Genomic DNA, 6,000 nt, shown 5'->3' with positions numbered 1-6,000 from the left:
TACATGCTTCCTGACCTTCATAAAGAGCTTCATAAAGTGCCACGGATCCTCATGGCTTAATACATGCTCATCCTCTGAAGCAAGAACTACTGATTCTATGACACATACACGCTTGTGTGCTAAGTCGCTTCAGTCGTGTCTGACTCTTTGCGACCCTATGGATCATAGCCCACCAGGCTCCTCTGTCCACAGGATTCTCCAGGCAAGAATACTGGGGTGGGTTGCCATTTCTTCCTCCAGCGAATCTTTCAGACCCAGGGATTGAACCCATGTCTCTTATGTCTCCTGCATTGGCAGGCAGGTTCTTAAACTAGTGCCACCTGGGAAGCCCCATATGACACATAGTTAGTACCCCTAATATATTTACTGTGGAATTACTTAAAGTAAGAGGAGCAAAGTTTCTCTAGCAATCCCATGCCTTACTTCCAATCAATAAGCCTTTACTAGCTTTCAGGCTAGTAAAAATGATTTTGAGAGTAAAAGACTTTTGCCTTTTAAAAACTGAAGCACTTTAAATAACACTATTTGGGAAGGATGGCTAGGAGAGATATAGAGCACATAGTGACCTCCCCATATGCATTTCCCTTTCCCCCTTCCTAGCAGAGCCCCACACTTCCTAGCCATGCATTTGGGAGAGATTAACCTAACTGCAGTTCTCTGGGTGGACCTTGGTAGGGTCAAGACATCCAGTGGGTTCTATTGTCCTGGCTACCCTAGACACAGTGATTGGTTTGGGGATGGCCACCTGGACAGTCTAAGAATAAAACCATAGGAGACTAAGAAGAAATGAAGAGACACTGGGTCTTCTTTGGCTTGTCCAGCTATTATATCTGGCCTTACCTAAGTCCACACAACCTCTGGATTTCTCAGTTACATAAGCAAACAAAGCCTCTTTTTGTTTAAACCAAATGAATATATAACACAACAATACATAACCTCTTGATTCCTTTTATGATTGAGCTTAGAGACCATTTTGTCAAGTTATATCACCTTTTTTTTACAGCTTATTTAACTTCAAAAATGAACATACCAAAAAACAAATAAAATCCCTAATTCTTCACTCTTTAGTCAAGGCCTTCCAAAAATTCCCTAGCCTTGTGATATCCCAGGTGAAGGAGGAAATAACAATGGTTTCAATAAGATAGAAGCCTATTTCTCTATCATACAAAATAAAACAGGATTCTGGCTGATATGGGAGCTACAGTGTCATCAAAGTTTCAGATTTCCTCTTTTTATTCTGCTATCCTTAGCATATGACTTGCATCTTCAAATTCACTTCATGGTCCAATGTGGCAGCTCCAGCTCCAGCTATCACATTGATCTTCCTGTTCCAAGAAGGCACAAGAGGAAGGGAGAAGGAGGAAAAAAAAAAACAATATGTCAGTAGTCTAGCCCCTCTTAAGGAGTTTTCATAGAAGATCAACCCAAAGACTTCTGCTTATATCTCAATGGCCAACCCAGATGTAAATGTGGTTGACAAATATAATCTTCTAGCTGGGCATATTGTCATCCAGTTTAAAATCTGAATTGGGTTATGAGGGGAAAAGAGAGCGTAGATACTGTGTAGGCAACTAGCAGTTTTTGCCCCATCCCATTTCACAAGCAAGCCTGGCTTCCGTGTTCAGTTCTGTTGCTCGGTACCTGCTCCTCCAAAGAGACTCCCTGATTCAAGCTGCAATTACCCTCTCCACAGACCCCTAACGGTTGGTAAAGAATCTGCCTGCAATGCAGAAGACCCAGCTTCAATTCCTGGGTCAGGAAGATCTGCTGGAGAAGGGATAGGCTACCCACTTCAGTATCCTTGGGCTTCCCTTGAGGTTCAGCTGGTAAAGAATCTGCCTGCAATGCGGGAGACCTGGGTTTGATCCCTGGGTTGGGAAGATGCCCTGGAGAAGAAAAAGGCTACCCACTCCAGTATCCTGGCCTAGAGAATTCCATGAACTGTATAATCCATGGGGTCACAAAGAGTCAGACAAGACTGAGTGACTTTCACTTTCACTTTTTCAGATCCTTAACATCTTGAGCTGATTGCTCCCCGTCCCCCCACCCCACCACCCACCACCACCACCACCACCACCACCACCACCAAGGATCCCTTGACCACCATCTTGTGATTAATCCAGTTAAGAAACTTTTGTTGAGCACCTGCTGTGTTTCAGTAGAACACCTTAGTCTTTCATTAGAATCTTGGCTTCCATTTACATTAGCACATTTGATCTTCTTTTCTGTCATGCTCTAGTCAGACCCATTCATACTTACCCTTCTTCATTCACCAGTTTCCCTAGAACTATGTTCTTTACAACACAGGTCTGCTCTTCAATATCGAGTTTCTAACTTCTTTCTGACATTAAAGTTCTCAATCTCATGGGTGAGCGCCTAGGGCAACAATGACTGTGGTCGAAAATAGCAGCTGAGTGGGGGCCAGTCTCCAAATCGTCATGGATGACTAGGTGTGGTTTGGTTTGGGGAGAGGTGACTGAAGCCAGGGCAGAGACTTCTTTTTCAGTTCTCCCAAGGCCTTCTGACCCCTTCTTACACATTTCAGACCCCATGGACACCATTGTAGTCCTCATTAGTGAACAGCACACACAAGGCAAGTCAAACAATAATAATGAAATGAATTATTGATGTGATGGAGACAAAACAGCTGCTCTTCCCTACCTCACCTGCACAAAAATAGAAAAAAAAAAAGATTAAAAAAATCAATGCCTGATAAAGCTAAGAAATTGTGCTACCTTGAGTCTTCATATAAAGAATACCTTTCAAAAGTATCTAGTACTTTCACTTGAATTTCCCATTTTGATTTTAATTATAAACTGGAAGCTATTGTAACTCAAAAATGTACATTCTCTTATGTCTTTTCAACTAGAAACATCATTAGGCAGATGTGAGCAATTATCCACATTTGGATTTTTTTTTTTTTTTAGTTTTTCAGAGGAACAAATAAGTTATGCTTTAAATCCTTGTTTTAAAACTAAACCATCTGTGAGACACAGTATTATAGGTTTAACCAAGAGGGCTTGACTTTGGGTTTAGAAAGTTGAATTGATCCTGTCATCTCTTTTATTAAAACTATCCATATATTCTTAAACCAAGGAATTGAAATAATGCATATTTTAGGGCCAGAAGCATTCATCATCTTGATGACCAAGAGATAAAGGGCAAAGAGATTTAAGATCCAAGAGCTCTGTTACTATATTGAAAGGGGAGAAGGTAAAGAAATTCCAAGGGAAGGTGTTGGCATATATCCCCTCTGCTTTTTAATTTCCAATGACAGACAGTGACATCACCATTCCAAACAGTTCCCATTCAGATTAAACAAAATTTGATTCTCTGGGGAAAACGGGCAACATAAAACAAAAAGAAGTGCATCTTGCTGAAAAGCCAGTCTGTACTCAGGCGTCACACCACCATCAGCCTGACTGGATCCCCGCAGAAAAGCAGTGCCAGTAATGACTTCACACCCCTAGAAGCACAGTCAGAAGCCCCCAAGGAGGGCAGGGAAACTGGCTGGATCTCAGAGGAGAATTTTTGGTGCTGAAGAAGACAAAGGGAGGAATACCGTCTGGGAAACAGAATGACCTTGCAACAACCTTTCTGCTTATCTCGGAAAGGTCATTAGAAGGAAAATGGACCCAGAAGAGCATTCTCCTCTGTCTTGGAGTCAAAGACCAGCCAGGCCCTGGCAGCCCTACAGCCTGGGCTTCTTTCCAGGCCTGCAGCTCCCCTACCGGCAGTTGAGCAATGTGACCCCGGACAGGCCTCTGAGGCCAGGGAGCCTGACCAATAGCTCACGGATGAGAAATTGCACTGTCCTTGGAGACGTTGCCTGGTGGGCTTTAAGAGCCTCCCTTGTTTTCTTCCCCCTCCAATATACCACAGCCTGGTTTCCTCTCCCCTTCCTGTCGGAGCATTTTGTTCTGAGGACCTTGAGCCACAAAGCTAGAGGGGGCATGCAAATCATTTTACACAAGAGGCATAGGTCCTGTACAATGAGCTGTGCAAGTCTCTTAACTTCTCTGTGCTTCAGTTGTCACAACAGTAAAGTGGGGATTAGGATCGAGTTTACTTAAAAGGTCCACTAACCAGCATTCAGCAAAATCCCACTGGGAAGCGCTAAGGAACAGTGTCCAAGTCACAGAGCTCCATGAAGGCTGGCTGTCACTGCAAGTAACAGGGGAGCAAGTTTTCCACACGTTTCCACTCTATCAACACTCATTCAACTCTCCCAACAGGGACAAAGATGATAAGAGAATGAAATGTCTCACTTGATGTAGGAATCCTTTCATTCTGTCAGTGGTTCTTGAGATATCAAAAGTGTGTGTGTGTAGATTAATTTTACAACGTCTACACTGATTAGGCTCCTTTTCCATCTAACAGTGAAAGGCTGTGTATTCAGTTGTGAGTGCTCTGGCTTCAGGAACATGTGGATAAAATGTAACCAGCGTTATCTTGGTTCAAATTCCTTTTTTGTGACCAACTGTTGTCTCAGTGAACCTTTGCAGGGTTTTTATTTGTTTTCTTCTTAGTTACAGCAGAAACTAGAATAAACATATCCAGACCTTCTCACACAGAGATAGACTGATGCCAAGTAGGTCTGTGGGGGCCTCATTTTGGCTCCCCTGGTCACCATGCCGAACAGATTTTCATGCACGTTGAAGACAGTCCATTAGTTCTTGGCAAGGCGAATGAAGTTTTCAAAGCTGCTTGCTCTAACAAACTCCCAATCCCCACCCACTCACCCCCTGTCACCCCGGCTTTTCATACACAAAACCTTGCTGAAGGGGAGAGGCTCTCCCCCAATTGTGGAGAAGCAAGGTCAACCCCATCTGCGATCACCCTGCCACAGCCTTGATAGTCATCACCTCTGGGATGCCCCTGGACTCTGCTCCATCATTAACTTCCCAGGGCACCACCTAGATTAAAATCTCTCCTTCCTTCTGAGGGAAGAAGCATTTTTATTTCAAAATCATACAGTAAGGGCTTTGAAAAGTAGTTTGCAAACTTCTCTGCCACCGGGGAAGGCATGTCCATTCACGTCAGAGATTTTCCCTCAGTGCCTTAGCTGTTGCGCTGACTGAGCTTCTAAGCGCTCACAGTGCAGCCAGAAAAGAAACAAAGAAGTTTTGCCTCTCTCTGTCACAGTAGAAATGTAAGCCATGATGATATGGGTTGAGCCAGGGTTCTCAATGGAATCTTTAGACTGGTTCCTGGGAGGAAAACCCAGGAGGATTCTGTTATAGTACCAGCTGCCACAGTGCCTGGGTTCCTTGACCTAGATGTGCTCTGAGCAAGGCCTCCTTCTAGTAAGGGAGCAAGCACTGTAGTGAAAGAGGCTAAGGATCAATATTCACCAGCAACCAGTATTGTGGTGCATGGTTACCATGGTAACATCAAATGACTGTCATGAGGTGAAAAAATTCTCTTAAAATAAATGAAACCAGAAAAGATATATTTATAAACCTCTTACCAAACACCTATCTGTTGACAAAGCAGAACCTGTTCCTTAAGCGACAGATACTCAAAGATTGGGAGGAAGTTCATGACATAAACATTTTCTTAAAAGAAAGGTTATTCTCACCCCCTAAAAATGATCTGGAAAAATAACAAAAGCAGATTTTTTTTTTTAATGTGAAGAGTTCTAAGGAGTGATAGGCCTATACACTTAGATATTATGCAGTTATGACATTAAAATTCTGCACTAAACTGCTGATCGCTTGTTTGAAATTTACAAAGTGGTACTTAGGAGTTTTCTTCTAAGTTGGACACACTATTTCTGGCAGGGTCAATAAATAAATTGTCATAAAACTTGTTATACAATGAGAAAAAGACATTGGTCACACAGATAAAAACTTGTGGGCACAGCTTTTGCTGTGCTCTTGAGAAGCTCCATCCTGCACTCGTCTTACCTTATGAACAGCAGTGTACCCAGCCAGAGTGCCCAGGTTCACAGCTCCCTAGCAAATCAGAGGTGGCCCGGAGATATAGTTCTAGGCAGTA

The 6,000-nt window shown here is 43.0% G+C and overlaps 1 long non-coding RNA gene across 1 annotated transcript in view; it reads right to left on the bottom strand.

Annotated features, from left to right (window-relative positions):
* Window positions 1-932: 932 nt before the first annotated feature.
* LOC110124390 (uncharacterized) overlaps window positions 933-6,000 on the bottom strand; it is a 40,512-nt gene continuing 35,444 nt past the window's right edge. The window contains exon 3 of the long non-coding RNA XR_011488237.1: window positions 933-1,325. This is a non-coding gene — a long non-coding RNA (uncharacterized lncRNA). The remainder of the gene's footprint in view (window positions 1,326-6,000) is intronic.

Source organism: Odocoileus virginianus, chromosome 6, assembly GCF_023699985.2.
Source record: "Odocoileus virginianus isolate 20LAN1187 ecotype Illinois chromosome 6, Ovbor_1.2, whole genome shotgun sequence".
In the NCBI taxonomy this organism is placed as follows: domain Eukaryota; kingdom Metazoa; phylum Chordata; class Mammalia; order Artiodactyla; family Cervidae; genus Odocoileus; species Odocoileus virginianus.
The sequence above is the reverse complement of the archived record's forward strand: the minus strand, read 5'-3'. Positions and strand labels throughout refer to the sequence as shown.